Source organism: Lycium barbarum, chromosome 10, assembly GCF_019175385.1.
Source record: "Lycium barbarum isolate Lr01 chromosome 10, ASM1917538v2, whole genome shotgun sequence".
NCBI classification, from domain to species: domain Eukaryota; kingdom Viridiplantae; phylum Streptophyta; class Magnoliopsida; order Solanales; family Solanaceae; genus Lycium; species Lycium barbarum.
This window is the reverse complement of record NC_083346.1, coordinates 101,858,863-101,884,734: the sequence shown is the minus strand read 5'-3', so window position 1 is coordinate 101,884,734 and position 25,872 is coordinate 101,858,863. Positions and strand designations below refer to the sequence as shown.

The 25,872-nt window shown below is 36.1% G+C and overlaps 1 long non-coding RNA gene across 1 annotated transcript in view; it reads left to right on the top strand.

The window, feature by feature from the left end:
* Positions 1-14,576, top strand: part of LOC132616165 (uncharacterized) — a 28,791-nt gene extending 14,215 nt beyond the window's left edge. Inside the window, exon 3 of the long non-coding RNA XR_009573034.1 lies at positions 14,435-14,576. This is a non-coding gene — a long non-coding RNA (uncharacterized LOC132616165). The remainder of the gene's footprint in view (positions 1-14,434) is intronic.
* The last annotated feature ends 11,296 nt before the right edge of the window (positions 14,577-25,872 follow it).

Below are 25,872 nucleotides of genomic sequence, written 5' to 3'. Positions count from 1 at the left end.
TTGAAGGTTCATCGTCGACAGCCATCATGGATGTATCACATATATCATCTTCATCTTCGGATTCATTGGAGGAATCTCTCCATGTAGCCAGATCCTGTTTCACAAAGTTATCAGTTGTTTCTCTTCTTTTGAATTTCATGTTAGGGACCTCGTTCCTTTTTGTTGCTTTGTCAAAGTTGTTCTTGTCATAGTCCTGCTTGTGGAGAGGACATTCCTTTTTGAAATGCTCAGGCTTTCCACACTTGTGGCAGCAGTCATATCCTTTGGGATTTTTACTGTAGCTTCCTTTCTTTTGGAACGCACCATTTTTGCGGATCATCTTTTGAAATCTATGAGTGAGATATGCCATATCTGACTCATCATCACTCGAGTCACTTTTAGCAGCAGCCTTGAGGACCAGTTTTTTTTTTTTTTTTTTGGCTCTCTTCTTTCCAAATCTTGTTTTCTTTTTAGCTCATAGGTTTTAAGATTTCCAATGAGCTCATCAATGGTCAGTGTTTGTAAGTCCCTAGCTTCAGAAATAACATTGACTTTGCTTTCTCAAGAACTAGGCAATACACTAACTTATGGACCAGTTTGTTGGTTGGAATGATTTTACCAAGAGAGTGTAGTTCATTGATTATGGAGGTGAACCTGGAATGCATGTCATGAATGGACTCACCATCTTTCATTTTGAAAAGTTCATATTCTGTGGTAAGCATGTCTATTTTGGATTGTCTTACCTGACTAGTTTCCTCGTGAGCAGTTTTAAGAGCATCCCATATCTCCTTTACAGATTGACATGATGAGATACGGTTGTACTCATAAGGTTCAATACTGCAAACAAGAATTTTCTTTGCTCAGTAGTTCTTTTCTACAGCCTTTCGGTTAGTCTCACTATACTCCTTCCTCGTCTTTGGAGTAGTTGCAACACCAGTTGTATCTATCTTCATAGGAACATCAGGCGCATCACAGATGATGTCCCACAACTCAGAATCCTCCGCCATCAGGTAGTCATGCATCCTTGTCTTCCACCACCCATAGTACTTTTCATTAAATCTTGGTGGTCTTGTGCTAGATTACCCTTTCTCTAAGTTTGGTGGAGCAGCCATGAAGGAGATCCTTTGTAGGTGTTAACCTTTTAGAAAGAACCTGCTCTGATAACAATTGACAGAATATACGAGTCCTCCAAACAGTATAGAGAACCAGGTTCTCTATCTGCTCCCTTGAGTAAAATAGAAGGTCAATGACACAAGATATTTACGTGGAAAAACCCTTGCTCAAAGAGATTAAAAACTATGACCTACCAGAGTTGGATTTTCTCAAGCTTCACTAAACTGAGAAACTTTAGATTACAAACTATTACAATCTAGGAATTAAACTCTTAATCTCTCCCCCTTACAACAACTCTATTGCAAGGCCTTTACAATAACTCTATTGCAAAGAACAAGCATCGACTAACTCTAGCCAAGTAAACACCACAAAAGGTTGAATATCTATCCTACCAAGAACTTCTTAAAAGCAGTGTTAGAATACAAGTTAAGAACAAGAGACAAAGACTCAACAACTTAAATGACTTAAGACATCGATAGTGATTAGAGAACTGGCCCCTCAGTTGTTGCAGCTTTGTTCTAGATGAGCACTTTGAGAGCAGCGGCGGCTACTACTTGTGAGAGAATAATTTTTCTGATTTGCAAAGTGTTAGGTTTGCACTTGTATAATGTTGTATATGTATGGGGAGAAAGTGTTGAGGTGAAAGAGACATTGCATCGTCCACTAGTACACTACAACTGCGTTGCTGCACTGCTGCCAGTCGGTACAGTGTCTGCAGCTTTACAACTATAGAGTTGACCGAGCAACGGCTAGAACCTGATCACATTTGGTTCCTCATCTGGTTCCTCTATAAACATAACCTGCAGTTGTGCTGTGTCACTGTAGAGTTGACCGAGCAATTTGCAATGACTACAACCTGATCACATCTGGTTTCTTCGTAGACATATCTGGTTCCTCGAATGAGTTTGTCAAATCATCAAAACACGAAATTTCATAACTCATGAAAAACTTTAGAGCGTGGTAGAACCTGAAAACTCCCCACACTTATTTCCCCTGTTGAGAAGGTGTTTTTTTAAGGAACCTTTATATCACCAAACATTATAGATTCTCATACCAGAATTTTACACAGTTGGCTCTCTTTACACTTCGTTGATGTTATTTCTTTTGACAACACCATTACCATTATATTAGATTCTTTCAAGTGTCTATTATTGGTCTATATATCTTGTTTCCAATCAAGAGACTGAATGTTTCAAACAGATTTCCGTAAAAACAATAGGTAATATTTTCTTGTTCAAATTCACGGATGGATTTTAATATTTCAAACAGATCCACATTCAAAAATAAATATGGCTCTGGTTGTGCCTAAATCAAACCATATAACATCCTTTAGAATTAGATATTGATGGGCTTCTTTCCCCTGTTGCGGAGATTACAGATACTCATACTCGAATCTTTTCATGCAATTAAATTTCAATTAGTTTCGGATTGATTTTTGCACAGTTGCATTTCTTGATACTTTTGCAAATATATGATTCCCATTGTGTAGAAGTCAATTGGTTGAACCTCTTCGATTCCTTGAAACGAGTATTGGTCTATTTTGTTTCCAATCAACAGAAGCACTTTTCAAGAATATTATTAGCAGTGCATTATCTTCTGTCTTCACTTTCTCAAGCAACCCATTGTCAAGGCAAATCAGAATATAAAGATAGTAAGTCTACCATTTTATTACATTTTTCTTTAATAAAATAACTGTAATATTATTGTTTTAAAGCATACAAAAGGTCACTGATTAAACATCATTTACATCACAGTGTTACACCAAAAAGTAGAACAACTTGACAATATCTAGCTTTTAATACTGGGATTGTTGATTGTTGTTGAGGTCAAGTCAAACCATCTTGCATGCATTTCCATTCAAAGGGTCCCAAAAGATTTCATAAGGAACTGCAATTGCCATATATTTTTCTTCCCTTTCTCCACTTTCCAAGCTCACCACTAGGCTTCTCTAGGATTACTTGGCTGTATCTACCATGATCCAAATATGATCAATAGCATACACTATAGTTGTTGTGGGCGCTTTAGTCTAGTGTTAAGAGTACAACACGTGATGTATGTATTAGGCTCACATCACTTTAGATACGAACCCCCCGCAGATGAAAGTTTGGTATTTAAGTGGAGAAGGAAGGGTTTCGATTCATGCACCACTAGCCCTTGGAAATTTCTTGGTTATGGAAATTGAAAAAAAAAAAAGCCTACACCATAGTTTCGTGGCTATCTTAGGAGCCGTTTGGAGATGGTTTGAAACCATGAGATGAAACCATAATTTGAAACCATGTTTGGACATGCAATTTGAATTTCTTAAGTTGTATTTTTTCTTATAGACATAAAAATCCCTCAAGTTGTGAAAACTATCAAAATATTCTCAATTCTTATACAATCTTACTAAATGAGCAAGTCATAGTTCATAACAAAATTAATACGTTACTAGAAGGCCTTTCTAAAAAAATACAACATCAATTGATCAAACTTTAGATCAATAAAAAAGAAAATTTAATATGAATAGTAATGTAACTACTCTTTAATATAATCCTCCCATATGGTAGACATAAATAAAGGTTGGTAAATGGTTGGTGGGAGTAATTGTTAAGAATATCTACCAACTTATGGGTCTTTTTTTACAAATTATAAAGTTATGGGTCAAGTTTTATATTTAAATTTTTTAAAACCATGAATTGAAACCCCAAATCATGCCTTTTAGGATGATTTGGGATTTCAAACCATGAGGTGAAATGCATGTCCAAACGCTGATTTCATCTCATGCTTTTAAATCGCATGTCCAAACACCTACTTAGAGTGCAAAAAAGAGATATTTTTACATCCTTTCCATCAACTTTACACTAATTGCATTGAGTGTAAGTCTCCTTTTCATCGAGTCTTCTTGCATTACACTGTCTTCGTAAAAGAACCACATAATATGGATCGGAGGGAGTACTTCTTTTTCCACCCCTAAGTCTAGCTGTTAACACCAGAAACTTAGAATTTTGTTCCTTCTAATATAACCAAATCAATACCTCATTTCCCTAAAAAATACAGTATTTTTCTCGAAATATCTTTTGTTAAACCATTTCTAACTCCCCTTATGATAATATATACGAGTCCACCAAACAGTGTAGAGAATCAGGTTCTCTATCTGTTCCCTTAAGTAAAGATAGAAGGTAAATAACACAAGATATTTAAGTGGAAAACTCCTTGCTCAAGAGATTAAAAGCCACGACCTACACCAGTAGGATTTCCAACTTCACTAAACTGAGCAACTTCACATTACAACCTTGGAATTAAACTCTTAATCCCTCACTACTTACAATAACTCTATTGTAAGACCTTTACAATACCTCTATTGCAAAGAGCAAAGATCAACTAACTCTATCCAAGAACACAAGAAAAGCTTGACTAACTCTAGCCAAGTACATAAACTCAAATTGGTTGTAAATCTGTCATACTATTACACTTCTTGAAAGCCGTGTAGGAATACAAATTAAAAACACAAGACAAAGACCCAACAAACCTAAGAACTCAATTTATATTCAGTGGCAGGGAACAGGTCCTTCAGTTTGTTGGAGCTTTGTTCTTGAGAGCATCTTGAGAGCACTTTGGGAGGCGGCTGCTTGCACTTTGAGATGTATGAGCTTTTCTAACTTGCAAAGTGTTAAGGTTTCTCTTGCATCATGTTGTTTATATATGAGAGATAAGTGTTGAAATGAAAGGGACATTGCATTGTTCCCTAGCATGCTACAGCCGTGCTATTGCACTGTCCAGTCGATACAGTGTCAACATCTTTTACAGCTGTAGAGCTGACCGAGCAACGATTAGGGGATTTGATCCCATTTGGTCCCTCTGAAAGTGTATCTGGTCCCTATCCAGCTTCTCATCTGGTCCCTGCATTCTCATAGCCTGCAACTTGTGTGGTGTGGATGATTTCACCTAGTTCTTCGGAAGAGTACGTCATCCTATCACTAAGTGATGTATTGTAAGATCAACTAAGACATCAGGTAAACCTGAACGCATATGGTTCCTCGAATAATATTAAGCACACCGCAGGGTGTCATGAGTGAGAGCACATGAGCCTATTTGGTCCCTCCAATAAGACTTTTTATTTTCACGCATTATAACACATTGCATAGCTCAAATAAGGTTTGTCAAATCATCAAAACATAAGTTATCATAACTCATCAATTTACCCCCCCCCCCCCCCCCCCCTTTTTTGGTGATGACAAAAACGTGGTTGTATTCCTTTTGAGGACCAGATGTCCCATTTGTTTGTCATTTTTAAAACATCATAACACAGAGTATTATCCGAATGAGGTTTGTTAAATCATCAAAACATAAGGTATCATAATCCTTCAATTTCCATATTTTTTATGATGATAAACACATAGTTATATTCCCCCTGAGGACCAGATTCCTCACTTGTTCCACCTGAGAAGCAAATCCATCTTCCAAAACAACAAAAGGTCAACCAAACAAAAGATTTACCCCCAACAACTTGTGTGGCAATCAAAACAACAATTCCCCCCCCCCCCCCCCCACCCCACCCCTCCCCTTTTAGCATCATGCAAAAAATAGAGTTAGTGACATTAACCTAAAGCCACAGGGGCAACACAACATAGGCAACAATAAAACAAGCATAGCTAGATAATATTGCATAAACAGAGAAACAATGCCCATGCCTGATTTGCACACAAGAGAAACATAGTACTTCCAGCATAACAAAATAGTTTCAAAAACAAACAAGAGTACCAATAACACTACAACCCAAAAAGAAGGTAGGAAGCTCAAAGATGGAAATATGTGGAGAGTTGGGAGAAGGGATTGGAAAGCAAGGGGAGAAAGGACAAGGATTTCGTTCAAAGCCTTGAGAGAAGCTTGTCAATGCACCCATTGGCAGCGCAATGATCATGAACCAGCTGCTGAATCAGTTCATCCACCTTCTTTTGAAGAGCAGCTACTTCGACTTTGAGCTTCTATTTTTCTTCCTTCAACCAACTTGAGCAACTAGGTCCCTCTTCTCTTCATACACTCTGTTGCAGCCCAGCTTTTATAATAGCAATTTTCGTGTCCTTTTTGGTTAGAAGCAGTGCCAGCTTGTCAATTTCTTCATTTGCCTTTTCTTGAGCCTCTATCAAATTAGAGATTACAGAGTTGCTTCTAACACATCCCTTCTTTGGTATGCACTCACACTCCTCTAAAGTGCCTTCAGTGAACATATGCATTCTTATACCCAAGGTTCCTCTACCAACTTGTATCTTGAAGTGCTCGAAGATTTAGGTAAGAATGAAACCATATGGTAGCCCATATCTACCGTCCCTGATTGTAGCCACTTTGATCATGTGCTCGATCATAAGGGCAAGCAGGCTGACAAGAGTGAAGCTGGCTAAAGCCTCAATCAGGAACAGATCAGGAATGGCAGCCATGGTTCTTCTTTCTGAACAGGGCAAGATGACTTTGTTAACCAATTCAAAGAGCAGCTGATATTCAGGCTTGAGTTGCTTTTTAAAGAGCCTTTCTCCATATATGGATCCTTCTTGTTTAGCGATAACATTCAAGAAATGAGGTGATGCTGTGTTGGGTGTTACGGTTCGCTTTTACGTGGGTTAAGGCATAAAAGTTACTACGAGGTTGTTGGTGCTCTAATTGAATTTTAGTATGTTTAGAGTCGCCACCCAATTTATTTATGGAAAATTAGGAAAATTGGGTTTAAAGAGTTTTTGCCAAATAAGAGAAAAAAAAGTCTTTTGGACCAAAGTTTGAGGTAAGGGTTCTGCTGATTCCCTAGGGAAGGTTTTACACACCCTAGTATTAAAGATCCGTAGTATATGGTTGACCTACGAGCTTCAATGTGTGATTTACTGTATTTATTTGTCTAAAAGTGTTTAGTTTTCGGCAAAAATGTCATTCTTATTCACATCATAATTTCAATAAAAAATTCAGCAAAAAGTCCCCTTATAAAAGGGGTTTTGGTTTAGAAAATCCGCGTAAGTGTTCAACTCACTTTGTTGCCGGACTAGGACACACTGGAGATTTCTCCCGAGTAGAGTCGCTACTATTCTAGTCCTAACGAATGGGTTTAGTACCTACGGGTTTTATTATACGTATATATATAAAAAAATATGGAGTATATATCCGTTTTATACATATATACATATATATATATATATATATATATATATATATAACAATACCAGTTCATTTAATTAAATCCATTTAATCACACTACTTAAAAACTAGCAAAAACCGACGACGTCCGTCGGTTTTTTCAATGAAACCGACGGGAAACCGACCCTTTACGGCCCGTCGGTTTACATAGCCTCGCTTTTTGAAAACCGACGGACCACGTCAGTTTTTTCTGACGGATTGCGACGGTTACGTTGTCCGTCGGGTTTTATCCAATAATTTTAAAAAATAAAATTAAAAATTTAAAAAACTGACGGACTGAGTCGGTTTTTTTAATTTCTGATTTTTTATCTTATATAAAAACAATATATATTTTATGAAAAAACCGACGCACTGTTGTTGTTTTTTTTATTTTTTATTTTAAATAAAAAACCGACACAATGCGTCGATTTTTTCATAAAATTTAAGAATTAATTTCCAGAAAACCAACGGATTGAGTCGGTTTTCTGGAAAATTTCCTGCATGCCATTCCTGCATTTTCTGCAGCCACACCTGCATAGAAACCAGTACCAAAAGCTGCTCAAAACTAGTATTAAAATGCTCCAAATCAATTCTAAAAGAGCTACAATACATAAAATCACCCTAAGTAATAATAAAACACATCAAACACTATCTAAACACACCAAATACGATCTAAATAGACCTTCAAAGTTCAGAAATATTTAATGTCCAACCAAAAGTACCATTAACTAGTTTTAACATAAGTCCATTATTAAATCCAAACTACTACAACTGATCATCCGGTGTCCGGGCTACGTAATCACCGTCATCATCATCTTTTGGGTCGAAGGGTGGGGGGGGGGGGGGGGGGGGGAGGGGGCACACCAAATTGTCCACATGCAATATGGCTTTTAACTTGTGCCATGAGCGATTCAAGACTCGCTTTCATGGTGTTACTTTCCTCAACTCTTTTTGCCTCAGTCTCAGCTAATTTCCTATTAAGTTCAGCAATATTTTGCGCCATAACTGCGACCTGAACACCATCAACTCCCTCGGCTTGTCGAGAAGACCCTTCACCTCGCAATCCTGACCAAAGGTGACTTAAGTTGTTCCTTGGGCCTAGACCGTACGCTCTACCCTTTTGTGCTCCCCCAACTGCTCTACACCAAAAATCTATCTCTAATTCCGGTGGAGGACGGCTCGGATGCTCAGGCTGAGTTTGGCTGTATTGGTCCACATCATCCATAAATTGCGTCTTATATTAAAAAATGAAACTTAGTATATAACGAATATATCATAATTAAACTTATATATAATTACTTAAATAATAAAATTATCACTTACATAGGAATTACGAGCCCTGTCCTCAACCCATACGGTCGGATCTGACTCCTGTTTCTTCTTTTTTGTGTGGGTCTTTAGGAATAGCTGATCCTGAGTCGGCATCTGTCCCGTAGATTTTTTCTGCCAAAAAAAAAAAGTTAAACATAAAATTAATAACTCAATAATGATATATTGATCGTAGGTAACTTTAAAAGTATAAAATTAATTACCATTTTCCTTGCCACCTGCCCCTGACTTCTTGCACCCGCAGTGTGCAAAGAGCCACCTTTCTGGGATGCACGGGCAGCCTTTGCCTGCTCAGACTTGGCGATAAACTCAGGAGTTCGCCAATATGCCTTAAGTTTCTCCCACTGTTCAGCGTTTAGCCATTGGGGAATCTTTATATACCTTCTAGCCCTCGAAAACCAATCAAACAACCTTACACTCCCTTCCTCTCAAAGTTTGCAGCAACCCTATCATTGTCCATTGGATCCCATGTACAATACATCTACAAATCAAATGGCTAGTGTTAGATGATTTATATAAAAGTAAATTCAAGTTATGAAATGTATAATAAGATGCATACGTTAAACTTTCTAAACATAGCCCGTTGAGTATCATATGGGATTTCACTCCATGAAGTATAAAACTGATCGCCATAAAGCCTCTGAACAACATCCAACAAGGCTTCTGTAGTTTCGTGATCTGGATAGAACCTACAGTTAAAAAATTTAATGCATATAAGATTAAGATGAAAAAAAAAACTTTAGGAAAACTTAATAAAAGACAATCTTACCCAGTTCCCTCAAGCACAATGAAAATCCGACCGATCGCATCTCTGTCTCCCAGATGTAAACCATGATATACCGGTGCCTGTATAGGAGCCGGTGCAGGTACAGGAGCCGGTGCAGGTGTAGGTGCAGGAGGACGAAGATGGGTCTGAGACTGGCTGGATGGCAGTGACTCAGGCTCAGTGCTGCTATCTCTAAGGCGCAAATTAGATACACTTGGAGGTGTACCACTTAGAGAAGGAGAAAGAGACAAAGTGGCCGATGTGCTAGGAGATCTGCCACGTGGTGGGCAATACATAGGTGTGTTGACACCTAATTTTGGCTCGCCGTGCTTGAAATTAACGTTTCAGGTGGTCCTGATTCGTTAAAGAGCACGAAATAGCTTTTTACACATTTTTACATTTTTCAACAATTTATTGATAATTATCCTTATTTTTGGGATTTTATCAATTTATTGTCATTTTTAAGAATCATTATTTTTGCACATTTACAGCGTAATACTACCATTTTGTGCATTTAATAATTTTTTCTTTATCTTATAGCAGTACATTTTTGTATCTTATACATTAATATTTATATTTTATGCTTACATAATTATTTATACATATATTAGTTAAATATATTTTAGTACAGTCTGTCAGTACACAGAATAAGCGAAACAATTAATTCTTAAACGTGGAGAAAAAATTCGATCAAGTCAAGGTCTTGTCACTTTTTGAATAAGATGACATTTGAAGTGATGGGTTGGGTTCTTCATCAATTGGTTAATATATTTTTACACATTGGTTAAAAGGGTGAAATCCTCATTGAATAATAACCTAGGGATTAAAAGTAGCATCAAGGGGACAAAGGGGTGTGACACTTTATTTTTTGGATAATAATAAGGGCCATTTTATCAATAAAAGAAGAGGAGGGGTTCATATTTTTCTAGATACCTTAATTTTCAGATTTCCACCCTCCTCTATTCATAAGAAACCCTAAACATTTTCCCTCCTCTCATTTTTTCTTTACACGCCGGAGCTGCGAGCTCCGACGACGCTCCAAAACACCTCCACCACCAGCAGCAACCCGTAACCACCACAACCCCATCTCCACGAACCAAACTTCCCCAAATCACCCCCACACGGTCGGCTGTCCCCCCACGAACCATCACATCACCGCCACTGCCCCACTTCGTCTCCCTCCCTCTCTCTCTCTCTCTCTCCATTAATGCCGACGTACCAAGCTACACCACCACAATGAGAACACCACCACCATTCACACCCTTCTCTCCATTAACGCCGACCACCGCTCTCTACAGCGAGCAACCACACTACCACCGTTTCACACCACCAAGAACCACCACTGCTCCATCATGACAGCACCACCGCGCCACTTTGCTACCTCTCCAGCCCCTTTTCTCCCTCCTCACGCTGTTACCACAGCAACCACGCCGCCTTCCTCCATGAAACCCGACATCCACGAACCACCATAGCCTCGACAACCACCAGTCGCCACCAATGAACAACCCATGCATAACCACTGGTAGCCTTCCTTTTCCCTTCTCCCTTTATTTTTTTTTCTCGCCAGGAGCTTCGCCGGAGATTGTTCTCCGACGGCCATGGCTGCCCCGTTTTTTACTACGTTTGCCATCACTGCTGTTGTTTAAACCATTGCTATATTTATTGTTGTCTTTAATAATTTTGTGTTGCCTTAGCTGTTTCGGAAAATCATTGGCTGTCACGCCCCAAAACCCACCCTAGACGTGACCGGCATCCGACGTCACGAACAACATCGGAAGAACCTAAACAACACAATAATGATACTTGAACCCGCCAGGTTCAACATTCGCCTCCAACAATTTATAAATTAAATGCAACACATCATGAACACATGAATTAAATCAGCGGAAGTCTTTATAAGTAATAGCCATCAACGTGGCAAACACCCATTAAGTCGTACGAGACTTTTGACAATCTACCCACAATTCTGACAACTATCTATGGAGCTTCTAGGAGACATAACAATCGTCAAACTTCGGGACGCAGCCCGGAAATCTAGAATAATAAATGAAACAGGAAGTGTCCCACGAACAAGGATGTGGGCTCACCGAATCCACAGCAGTAGCAAGTCCTCTTAAGCGTCGAAAGTATCACGAACCTGCTCTTCTTCGTTACCTAACATACTATCAAAAACAACAATGGTATGCCTGAGTACTTTCGTACTCAGTGAGTGCCTCGGGACAACAAGTGTTATGAAAATAAAATATAATGATATATAAAGAAATCAGTTTTGAAAAGATAGCATAAAAACAGTCATTCCACTTTGTGATTCTCAATATCATTTGTTAAACAGTTTACAAAGCCATTTATCAATATAGAAATAAGTATTCAACATGTGTATCTCCATAAGAATTATCAAAACCGATTATGAAGTCTTTTGTTAAGTTACAACTTTTAATTATGCCTTTCAAATTGATCATGATTGTCAACAACAGTTCTATGAGAGATTACGAATATTACACACACCAACACAAGCCCAAGAATCAATCACATCGAGGGGATGACCGTAGGGTTCCCTTGTCACAACGCACCACACCAAATTACAAAGTCTCGGTGACCACTCATCCTCCCAAATGGCTAGGCATAAACACACCGGAATATGAAATCCCCGATGACCACTCATCCTCCCGAATGGCTAGGCGTAAGCACACCGGAATATAAACCTCGGTGACCACTCATCCTCCCGAATGGCTAGGCGTAAGCACATCGGAATATGAAATTCCCGATGACCACTCATCCTCCCGAATGGCTAGGCATAAGCACACCGGAATATGAAATTCCCGGTGACCACTCATCCTCCCGAATGGCTAGGAATAAATACATCAACAGAGTTCATAGCTTAAAAGCCGAATTACAATTCATCTTAAAGCAGTCACATCACCATTTACCATTAAGGTTCGTTATGCCATATCGTAAAGATAAATCATTCCAATCAATGTTTTGAAAACATACAACTTCTTTACAAAGATTTCCATGTCCTAATTCACCAATGGGAATGTCATTACCAACTCTTAACTAGCATTACTAAGCATCTCTCATAGAGGAAAACATTCATAATATCTTATACATAAATAGAGTTTATTACAATCTAGGTTTAATGTGGGTTTGTCCCCTCACACACATTAACCACCATTTAAAACATGAATTAGAGTTCAAGGAACATGAAAAGATTGCTTTTCATTTGATTCATTAAAGGATCTTGAAATTAAATCCATCCTTAAATTACTTCCAAAACAGCCCACTATACCTTCGGATGACAATGCTTGTATACACTTCTTTATTTCCGTATATTCATAGTATAACAACAACAAAATATAAAACAGCCCCAAAATACACGAAAATCATATAAAACAGCCCCAAAATATTGTCACAAACACAGCCACGAAATCATATAAACAACCCCCAAATATATCGTCACAAAACAGCCCGGTATACGCTTTGTATACAATATATTCATACACTTTATTCTCTCAATTTCAAGAACAACAACTTATCAACAACATCAACAACAATATCAACAATTATTTTATATCAATATCCAACTAATCCTATCCATTTAATCATACCAAAACAGCCCACAAATCATTTGATATCCAAAAGTTATAACCGAACTTCCAATGTCATTTTCTCTATTCTAACTCGTCAAATCTATCAATGGTAAGGATAAAAACATCATTAAAATCTTAGGCATACCTTATATGAGAAGATACCACGAAAAGAACATCCCCCAAGTTCAATTTTTAGCTTAGAACGACGGCAACAACTTGTTCTACACTTTATCCTTCACGAGCCTCGGGATTCGGGGCCTTGAACTTGATCGATTCTCCTCTCTCTCTCTCTCTCTCTCTAAAAATTCTGAACCTTTGGTAGGGTAAATGTGGCTGCTAGGGCTGAACATTTCCCTTAAATACCAAGGGAAATGGGCCTGACCCGGTTTTGAATTGGGTTGGGCCAACAGCTTGACCTTTCTGTCTTAAAACGTTCATATCTCCTTATCCCGATGTCACATAGAGTCCCACGACCTATGGTTGGAAAGGTATTTCAATTATCTACAACTTTCGTTCTTTGCGTTTTCCCAAATTCTCAATAAATAATGGGGTTATGGCCTCCCGAAGTCAGATCAGCCAAAAACGTACTTGACGGGCCAAGTTACGGCCCAAAGGGACGGTCCGTAACACGTGTTACGGCCCGTAACTTGGCACCGTAACTTTTGTGAAAATTTCCAGTGAGTTTCTGGAAATTTTTGGGACGTTATGGCCCCAAGGGACGGTCCGTAACCTGTGTTACGGCCCCAAGGGACGGTCCGTAACGCAGACCAAATTTCCAGTGCGGACAGGCTTCAGTAAAACGGTCATAACTCTTTGTACATAGCTCCGTTCAAGGCCCATAATATACCGTTGGAAAACTCGTTCAAAGATCTACAACTTGTATTTGAGGAACATTTTCCAAATTCTTAACAGATTTTCACGAAAATCGCCTAGAAGGCAGACCTATCAAAACTTAGGCGAATTTAAGAGCCCTTAAGAACCTCGATTGTTGGTTTGACTTCAAAACGACCATTTTCCACCCGAAATCATCAAGAATGGGTTCACATAGATAAAATATCATATTGACACTAGATATTTACATACTCACACCTAGTTCAAGTTTACGGGTGTTACATTGGCGTTGTCTTTGCATTTGTTGGGCGTATTCTGCGAGTTCATTTTTTTTAGTTATTGCTGCTGTTGTAATCTAGCTATAGCTAATTTGCTATTGGTTTTGTACTACATTCATCCCTGTTACGTTGCATTCAGACTGGTTTTACATTTCTTTTACTAAATAAATATTGTCTTTGTGCTCGAAAAAAATAATTTTGGCGGTCAATGGTACTGTTAACTTTTTTATCGCATTTAGTTAAATTCATTTGGGTGAATACTAAACCCAAATGGCCGATGAAGAAATTTTCGTCAATTTCCAAGGCCTCCCATGTACAAAAGACGGGTTTTTTTATTTTAAGTTTATTCATTATTTCTTTAATTCATTCGATAGTCATTTATTCTCTTACTAACACTTTTACAAGTGTTTATACAGGTACCCGGAGATACATCCCGAAGACGACACTCGGAAGGAACTCGAAGACTTCATCGAATCACTGTTTGTATTTACTTTCCGCATTTTTTTTATAACTGTACAAAATATAAACTCATAGTATAGTGAAAAATTTATTTTTGGAATGACGGGTTGATATATTTATGTACTTGTCGCCTTGTTTGTTAAACTTAAAATTGTCATTCGCTTTAGGCAAGACTTAGGCCGTCAATACTTTCATAACTAGATTAAATTGACTTGGTATAAATACTTTGTTAAATAAATTCACACTTTTGACGTTTAGGAAAAGTACTAGTCCATCCTTTATTTTATATTCTTTATACACTCTTAATACAACTTACATTTTATATTATTTCGTGTACACTAATACATATTTTAATTAAGTTAAATCCATATTTTGACGCTAGGCAAATATTAAGTTGTCCATTTACAAATCTTTTATTCTTTAGAGGCATTACACATTTTCACTCATTTTTTATCTACAATCCCTTATACTTATTTTTTACCAATACTTTTTACAATTATTTTGTTTATTTATTATTTTGATAGAATATTCATTAAACAAACACTCTTTTTAACTAAACGGTAGAAACAAGTCAAATAAACTTCACTTTTTTGAATAATTTCGTTATATAAAATCTTTACACTAATGGATATTCATAAATTATTTTTACATTCTTTATGCACTAATATACTAAGTTATACAATTCTTTATACATTTTAGGTTTGACATACACTCTTTTACACTTGAAATATGTTCTTTATATGTTTAATATACATACATTCTTTTAATATACATAGACACACATTCTTTATATCCTTGATATATTTATTTTTACATAGTCTTACATTTTTTTATATATTCTTAATATAGTTATACATTCTTTACACTAACATATATATACACTCTTTGTACTAACAGATATACTTTTATACTTACGAGGTACATTCGCTTTATACTATGTTCTTTTTTTTACTATACATTCTTTATGAATACTTGATATAAATACATTTTTATACACTGTATATACTTAGTATATTATCACCTAGTGTAGCTTTTCATGAAGTCAAAACATTTTGAAAACAGGTAATAATAATGATAAACAGATAGATAATCCCCCTCTAGTGTTCAGTTAAACTAAGTCTAAGGACTGTCTTCGGGCAGGCTCTGAAGGATGCTTAATACCTTCCCCTCGGGGTAAATAAAATCCTTATCTAAAATCTCATAGGTTTCATGGACTAACATGGAGTAGACACACAAATACATATAGGTTTCCTGATTTTCCTAAAAAAATAAGGTGGTGACTCTAACCCTTTTAAACTAGTTAGAAGAACCGTGAAGTTGCAAACTATCTTGGATCCATTCAAAATAGTGCGTAACAGGTGTAGGTATAAAAGTAGGATGGGTAAATGATGCCGGCTGAAAGACCCACTGACCAGACTGGGCCTGCATAGAAGAGCCGGGCATAAAAAAAAGAGGCGGAGTAGACAACATATGTGGGGTGGACGGAATGGACTGACTACTAGTAGCTGTAGGATCTATAGGTCTCTTATCTTTTCTCTTACTAGTACCTCCAGCTCTACCTCTACCTCTACCTTGATCACTACCACCTGATGACATCTGCATACAAAAAATTAATAATGATAGAATAAAAATTTAACAAGTATAGAATTGTGTTATTATCAAGTATAGAACAAACTAACATGCAACTAGTTATCCTCCCACTCATCCTCGCTTGTTTCATTTTCATCAGATGATTCTTCCTCATCACTTGTTTCAGGTCCATCGGTCGATTCTTTCTCAACATTTTCTATGATAGTTACATCATCTTCATCAATTTCTTCTAATATGTGTTGAGGATGTTCCAAACTATTTTCTAACTCTGTGTCAACCGTTTTATGAACAACTGGTATATCATTTTGATACGCCATATCTAATGCATTATCGACCTCAATCCTCCCCACAGGCTTAGTCTTTATAACCACCCACCAATCAGCCTTATCCCTGCCCAAAGGATATGGAGCATAATACACTTGCTTAGCATTTTGTGCAATAATAAAGGGATCATAGCGATTGCATTGTCTTGTGTATTTGACTTCAATTACGTTATGTTGACGATTCACCTTTGTACCTCTTTGGCTTGGATCAAACCACTTGCACCGAAATAATGTTATCTCCTTCTTAGGGTAACCTGGATACTTGAGTTGTATGATCTCCTGCGGCACACCGTAATAATCAACAGTTACACCACTACCATCAGTATCGCCTTTAATGCACACTCCACTATTATTCGTCTTCTTATATTGAGAAACTTCTTCGGTTTGAAGCTTGTAGCCGTTAACAATGTACTTTTTCATTGTCCTAACTTCATTGCCTAGTCCAAGAACTATATCTTTCACAAATTGGGAATGTTCTCCTGTATGATAAACCTATATAATAAGGAGGAAAATTAAAATTCAATAACTTATATGTAGCCTACATTTAATTGAAATTATGCAATGAATTTCCACACTTACAAAATCGTACAACCAATGGGAAAACTTCGAATATATGGCTTCATCGCCCTCAAGTTCTACCAAGTAACTACTCGACATATGCAAGATTTTCATTAGTTTCACCCTTATCAGTTACCCATTTAATTCAGTAACATAATTCGACACTCACCGAATATATACTTGAATTTCAGGGCAATTGAGCAAAACATGTGTCACAGCTGGTTGCCTCTCCATACTACTCAGGGTTCGTTTTGGAGGCGTTTTATAACCTCGTCCTGGTTGATTAAAGATGGACATTGGTGGGTAGTTAGGATCAAACCCACCCTCATCATTACGATTGGGCCTGTTACGCTCTATTTTGAACGAGTCCAAGCTAGTTTGCAACTTCCCGGTTATTCTAACTGGTTAAAAAAGAGTTAGAGTCGCCACCTAATTTTAAAGGAAAATCAGGAAACCTATATGTATTTGTGTGTCTACTCTATTTTAGTCCACGAAACCTATGAAATTCTAGATAAGGGTTTTATTTACCCCGAGGGGAAGGTATTAAGCATCCCTCAGAGCCTGCCTGAAGACAGTCCTTAGAATTAGTTTAACTGAACACTAGAGGGGGATTATCTATCTGTTTATCATTATTATTACCTGTTTTCAAAATATATGACTTCATGAAAAGCTACACTAGGTGATAATATACTAAGTATATACAATTTATAAAAATGTATTTATATCAAGTATCAAGTATTCATAAAGGATGTATAGTAAAAGAGAATATATAAAAGAATATAAAGATAATGTACCTCGTAAGTATAAAAGTATATCTGTTAGTACAAAGAATTTATATATATATATATATATATATATATATATATATATATATATATATATATATATATATATATATATTAGTGTAAAGAATGTGTAACTACATTAAGAATATAAAAAAAAATGTAAGACTATGTAAAAATAAATATATCAAAGATATAAAGAATGTGTGTCCATGTAATGTGCGTCTATATATATTAAAAGAATGTATGTATATTAAACATATAAAGAACATATTTCAAGTGTAAAAGAGTGTTACGTCAAATCTAAAATGTATAAAGAATTGTATAACTAGGTATATTAGTGCATAAAAAATCACTAATTTTTAACACAGATAAGATTTAGCATATGGTTTTGAGAAGCCATAGTTTTGTGAAGCTCATGGTTTTGTGAAGCCAATGGTTTTGACACATGGATTTTGATAAAAAGTGGTTTACCTTTCCCTATATAAAGGAGGACTTCCCCTCTCATTTTTCTCATTACTTGCACACTACCTCACACACATTTTTCTTCTCTCTACACTCTCTAGATTTGCTTTCTATAGGAAGATTAGCAAGGCTACCACTTTCTTCCTCTTTTTATATATTTTTTTTAAATTGTCTTTATATTCCATTCATACATTGCTTCTTTACTTATTCATATATATTGTCTTTACATTTATTTACTTGCATTGACTTTATATTTTTTTTTATATACATTGCCTTTATATTTATTTATCTATATTATTTTTACATTTATTTATATACATTGTGTCTTTAAATTTCTTCATATATTGTTTACTATATTTTTGTATTCTCTATACATTTTTCTTTACATTTTACATACATTTTCCTTACACTCTCCACACTTTTCCTTTATATTATCTTACATCTATCTATTCTTTTATATATATTTTTATATAAATACGTTATGTACATATACATGTACATATTTACATTACTTAACTACTAAGAAAAGAAGAGAGAAACTTTTCATTAAAAGGAATGCACTTATTGTCTCTACATTTTTTATGCATTATCTTTTGCTATATTGTCTCTACAACTTTATTTATTTTCAATACATGTATACATTGTCAAGTATTTTCTTTACACTTTTGTCAATACCATCACACTACATGCCTATTTGTTTCTATATATTTTGCTATTTACATTTACTCTACATTGGCTATACATCATATTTATATTTACCTATATTTTCATTTGTATTCTTATGTTCTTTTTACATACATCATTCACCTATACATTTGTTACATTGCATACACTACACTAATCCTAGGGGCAAATCAAGTTTCATCATTATTTTGTCAAATCACTTTTTCAAAAAAACTTTATGTCAAATCATCTTTTCAATAACTTTTTTTGTCAAACTACTTTTTCAAGGATTTTGGTCACATTACTTTTTCAAAGAATCTTTATCAAATCACTTTTTAAAGATTTTATGTCACATACCTTACTTTTTGACTTTTTCAAAAAAAATTTAACTAATGCTTTTTCTTTCATCTTGCAATTTATTACAAATACTACACTTTTGGCCGATGAAGAAATTCAGTCGATTTCCAAGGCCTCCCCTGTACAAAAGACGGGTTTTTATGTTAAGTTTATTCATTATTTCTTTAATTCATTCGATAGTTATTTATTCTCTTACTAACACTTTTACTAAGTGTTTATACAGGTACCCGGAGACACATCCCGAAGACGACACTCGGAAGGAACCCGAAGATTTCATCGAATCTTTATACACTTTTATACTTACGAGGTACATTCTCTTTTATATATTCTTTTTTAATATACATTCTTTATAAACACTTGATACTTGATATAAATACATTTTTATACACTGTATATACTTAGTATATTATCACCTAGTGTAGCTTTTTATGAAGTCACAATATTTTGAAAACAGGTAATAATAATGATAAAAAGATAGATAATCAGCCTCTAGTGTTAAGTTAAACTAAGTTTAAGGACTGTCTTCAGGCAGGCTCTGAAGGATGCTTAATACCTTCCTCATGGGGTAAATAAAATCCTTATCTAAAATCTCATAGGTTTCATGGACTAACATGGAGTAGACACACAAATACATATAGGTTTACTGATTTTCCTAAAAAAATAAGGTGGTGACTCTAACCCTTTTAAACTAGTTAGAAGAACCGGGAAGTTGCAAACTATCTTGGACCCGTTCAAAATAGGGCGTAACAGGGCCTATTTCTCATACACGACACTTGCTCTCTGAAATAATATGAATGGAAATGCGTTGTTTCCTTTGCAAGATGTGGTTCACAAATAGATCCTTCAATCTTAGATCTCTGCTTAGCCAATTTTTTGCATTTGCCAATGGTCCTGCACATGTTTAATATCAATAGGAACAATAATTAGTTAACAAAATACATTAAAGAAAGAGGTAGTAAGTTTGGTTACTTACCTCTCGAAAGGATACATCCACCTAGTTTGAACCGGGCCTCCAAGGCGCGCCTCTTGTACAAGATGAATGGGAAGATGTTCCATCACATCAAAAAATCCACATGGAAAGATCTTCTCGAGCTTAGTTGTAATGACTGGTATATTCTGTTCCATTCTTTGAAGGCTTTCTACCGTCAAAGTGTTAGAACATAAATCCTTGAAGAACAAACTTATCTCTGTGATTGGTTTCCATATTATTTCCGGTAGGCGGCTAAATGCAATAGGAATTAAAGTTTCCATGAAAACGTGGCAATCATGACTTTTCATACCAATCAGTTTTCCTTGATTCATATCAGCACGCTTGTCAAAATTAGACGCATATCCCTCTGGCATCCGCAAATTCTTAACCCATTGACAAATCTCTCGCTTCTCCTCCAAAGTGAATGAAAAACTAGCCTTGGGCTTGAACACTTTATTATTCGCTAACTCTTGCAAGTCCAATTCAGGGCGCCTACAATATTCCTTTAGGTCCAATCTAGCTTTTGGGTTATCTTTTGTCTTGCCTTTAACATCCATAATAGTGTTTAACAAATTATCAAAGTAATTTTTTTCAATATGCATCACATCAAGATTATGCCGTAGAAGATTATCCTTCCAATACGATAACTCCCAGAATATGCTCTGTTTAGTCCAATTATGTTCAACACCATAACCAGGTAGTCTATAAGGGGCAACTTCTATGACCTTAGGCAAGTGACAAACCCTTCCCCAAATTTCTTCTCCTGACAATGTTCGAGGTGGGGGATCATTTTCAGTTTTATTTTTTCTAAATGCTTGTTTCATTTTCCTGAATTGGTGATCCATAGGCAAGAATTGACGATGACAATCAAACCATGAATTTTTGTAGCCATGTTTTAAAGTGAAAGCTTTACTATTTTCCATGCAATGAGGACAAGCAAGCTTTCCAGCAGTCATCCAACCAGACAATATCCCATATGCAGGAAAATCATTAATAGTCCACATCAAAGAAGGACGCATATTGAAATTGCTCTCAGTTGATATATCATATGTCACTACACCTTCACACCACAATTGTTTTAACTCATCAGTCAAAGGTTGTAGATAGACATCAATCAAAACTTTTGGATTACGAGGACCAGGGATAACACAATTTAGGAATATATAGGGACTTGTCATACACATCTCAGGCGGTAGTTTATATGGAGTAAGAAATACAGGCCAACAAGAATAGGATGCAGCCGAAACAGAGTATGGTGTGAAAGCATACGCACACAAACCCAAACGAATGTTTCTTGGTTCACTAGCAAAATCAGTATAAGTTCTATCAAAATGTTTTCACGCTTCTCCATCTGATGGATGACACATAACACCAGGTGGCCTTCTATTTTCACTGTGCCATCTCATGTGAGGAGCAGAACTCGGCGATGTAAACAACCTCTTTAACCTAGGTATAATAGGTAAATAATGCATCGCCTTAATTGGAACCATCTTCCCACTAAGTGTCCGCTTATAACGCGCATGTCCACATATTTTACATTCATTTAAATCAGCATCTTGCTTATAGAACAACATACACCCGTTTGGCCAACAATGAATTCTATCATACGACAATCCTAATTTGGAAACCAATATCTGTGCTTCATAGTAACTCTTAGGTATGTCGAATTCCGGACTAATTAGTTCCCTTACAAGCTTAATCATTGAGTCCATAGCAGCTTCAGCAACAGTCCAATCTGATTTGATGTTAAACATTCTAAGTCCAATAGACAACTTAGAATGCTGACTCCCTAGCCAAAGTGGACGACTAGCCTCTTCTAATTCTTGATAGAAGCACATTGCTTCTTCATTAGGAGGTTCCTCAAAATTTTGCTCAGGTTCAAACCCAGACTGTACGCCAAAAGCATCATTAACCATATCATTAACTCTATCACATTGGACATGACTATATTCCTGCGACACTCTACTTTCACCGACAACCGTATTGTAAAATATAACATTGACCCCATCAGTCTCTCCATGATCAGTCCAAACATAATATTTCTGCTTAAACCCACGACTATATAAATGAACCCTAACCGCTTCAAATACTTCATACACCGGCAATGAGAACAAGGACACCTAATTACCCCTTCATTTTGAAAAGGATGAAGTGTCATTGCATGTGTGATAAACCCATCAACACCTTCAACAAATTCATCATGTACACCCACACGATTACTATTATTCATATTATACATCCATATACGATCCATCAACAAAAATATACCCACAAATTATTGAGGTTATAGAAATATATTATAACTTAAGGATTCTAACTTAAAATATAACTTAAGAAAACACAATCCCAACCACTTCTAACTTTGAATTCTCAATAACAATTCTAACTTTAATAATTTATGAATTCTAACTTTAATATAATTTTGAAAAGCACAATCCCAACCAATTCTAACTTTGAATTCTCAATAACAATTCTAACTTTAATAACTTATGGATTCTAACTATAATTCTAAAAATTAAAAAGTAAATCTAGTCAAATAAATTCTACATTTTAGTTTTGAGGTTATAGAAATATTATAACTTAATAATTCTAACTTTGAAAAGCACAATCCCAACCAATTCTAAAAATTGAAAAGTAAATCTAGAGAAATAAAATATTCATTTTAGTATTGAGGTTATAGAAATACTATAACTTAACAATTCTAACTTTGAAAAGCACAATCTTAACCAATTCTAATTTGGAATGATCAATAACAATTCTAATAACTTATGGATTCTAACAAAAATCACAATAAAAAAACTGGTCAAATAATTAAAGTATACATTTTTGCACATATTCAACATCAATAATATTACAAAGAATGATAACTAAGCTAACACAAATACATTGACAAAGAACATGAAATATAGCACAATCTCAAGCCAAAAAAAAAAAAATGACAAGTAAACTAGTCAAATAAAGTTTACATTTTTTTCACAAATTCAACATTAATAACATTGCAAATGATGTTTAACAAAGCTAAATAGACTAGCATTAGGCCTAATTTAAGAGAAACTAACCTCAATTTATTAACTTCAAAACGGGTCCGGGGTAGGTGGGGGCGGGCTGCGCAGGCGGCGAGGCTGGGCGGTAGGGAAACGGGCGGCGGGGCTGGGTGGAGGGGAGGGGGGCGGTGGGTAGGGTTTGAGGGGAATGGGAGTTTTAATTGGGAAGAGGAGAAGAAATGGGAATAAAACCCGTCTGCCATTTTTTTAAAGAAAAATCGACGGACAAAACCGACCCTGTCCATCAGTTTTTTCCGCACATTGACCAAATTTTGACCCAAAAAATTAAAAAAAAGGAAACCGACCCTGTCCGGCGGTTTCTTAATAAACAATTGTTTATTATTTTTTTTTAAAAATGAATTGCATATTATTTAAAATATTTTCCAAAATAAAACCGACGTCGTCCATCGGTTTTCTAATTAAAATAATTAAAAAAAATTAGAAATGCAAAACACCGACGCAGTGAGTCGGTTTGAGCGTCGGTTTTTTGTCTGTCAATTTTTGGCAGTTTTTTAGTAGTGTCATTGAAGCCCATAAGTCAATAATTTTTTCAGGTCCAAGTTCATTTCACCATCATAACCCAGTCCAAAAATTTCGATCCAAGTGCAGACCAAAACAATTTCATTTTTCAGTCCAAGTTTAATGTGGGCTCCCAGACCCAAATAACCTTTATTTTCCCTAAGAAATTCATTCAAGTCCAGATCCATTTCTCAAAATTATCCAGGTTAGTTCAAGTCCCAAAACTTGTTTTTGGTACACAACCCATTACACATTTTTTAATCAATCCATTCCTTTGAACCAATTAAAAAAAACGTATTTATCCAGTGGTTTATCATGGGCTTGAGGCCCAAAAATTTGTTACCTAACAATTGAAGAAGTACTCTGCCTTGTTCAAAATTTGAATCAGTTCTTTAAAACTTAACCAAATCCCTCTCTTCATTCTTTGTGCTTAAAAACGGTTTTTTAGACCTAAAACTTATTGTTGAATTCTAGTTTATGTGAAAAATAATTTGTCACGACCCATTTTACTAGGCCGTGCGGGCACCTATCATTCTCGCCGCGATTGGCGAACCCTTATCCCAACATAACCAATTCAAGTAAAGGTGGAAGAAATAAATATAGAATAAGTTTCAAATCATCCACATAAGACAAAGTTAACCCCAAAGATCTGGTCTAGTCATACAAGAGCACTAACTAAATACTACAAGTCTGGAAGATGATAAAGTCTCATAATACAACTGTCTCGGAATAAGAGTAAGACAAGTAAGTAAAGGAAAGAACATCCAGGTAGCGGCCGTCATCGTGCTCACCCTGGAATGACTCTACAGCCGCCTCGCCAATCAGCCGCGAGGGGAAAAAGTGGAACCTGTCTAATACTCTGCATCCATTAAAGAATGCAGCAAGCGTAGGTCAGTACAAAACAACAGTATTGGTAGGTATCATCGGCCGATTAAATATAGCTAACATAATTCAAACAATAAAGCAGGATAGACAGATAAATCAACAAGTATAAGTCAACACAACCAGAACTAAGTATCCATCATCACCTAGGTTGAATCATCTAAACTCAAGTGTACCAAGTCTCAATATATCCAATCCGAAATCAAATGACACAAGCAAATCACCAGATCATCACAATGTAAGCCAAAATGCAATGCAATGCAATGATATAAGAATGCCAATGCAATGCAATGCTGTGACAATGCCAATGCAATGCAATGCTATGTACACATGTACTCCGGACGGAAGTATCGATGTTCCGGTAACACAACCCAAGGTGACTCGCGAAGTCTAAGTGTCACTCGTCCCAGATCTTTACCCAATAGACAGACGAGACCCTGGATCTTTGCCCATAGGGGTTTCTCACCGGCACCACTCTGGGGGACCCACGGAGTCTATGTACTATGTCGCTCCGTATCACACAGCATAGAGACGACCCTTCCACCCTTCACTCCTGCCGACCATCCATATCATACAGCGTAGAATGGTCGCGCAATTAGTATAAAACCTCCCAAGTATTTTAAAACAACATAGGCCACATCGTCACTGCCCCATCAAATGTGCCTTATAGGTATATATATATATATATATATATATATATATATATATATATATATATATATATATATATATATATATATATATATATATATATATATATATGCAAAATAAGTGCTTAATGTATGATTCAAGTATGCAGATGACAACAACAAGATCTCTTATCAACCCTCATTCCGCTCCGGTACATGACTTTGGACCACAGACTCTCATCTCTCTTTTACACAATCCACGATTTCGGAACTAACATCGGATATCGGACTCTCACGTCACTCTCATTTAAAAAAATCGAGCCCAGCTCATCACAGTGTTTCATCAAGTACCAACAATGTCTCAACAGGGTATCATGAGAATGTGTGCAATGCATGTGTCAACATCAATAATCAGATCAATATCACAAGTACTAATATGGGTACGCTAACAACATATCAATTTCACAAGTACCAACATGGGTACAACAACAATATATCAGTGTCACAAGTACTAACATGGGTACGCCAACAATATCATGAGAAACTACACAAGTCATATAAAACTCTATCATCGTATCAACATCAATCGGTAAGATACTATAATATAACAATC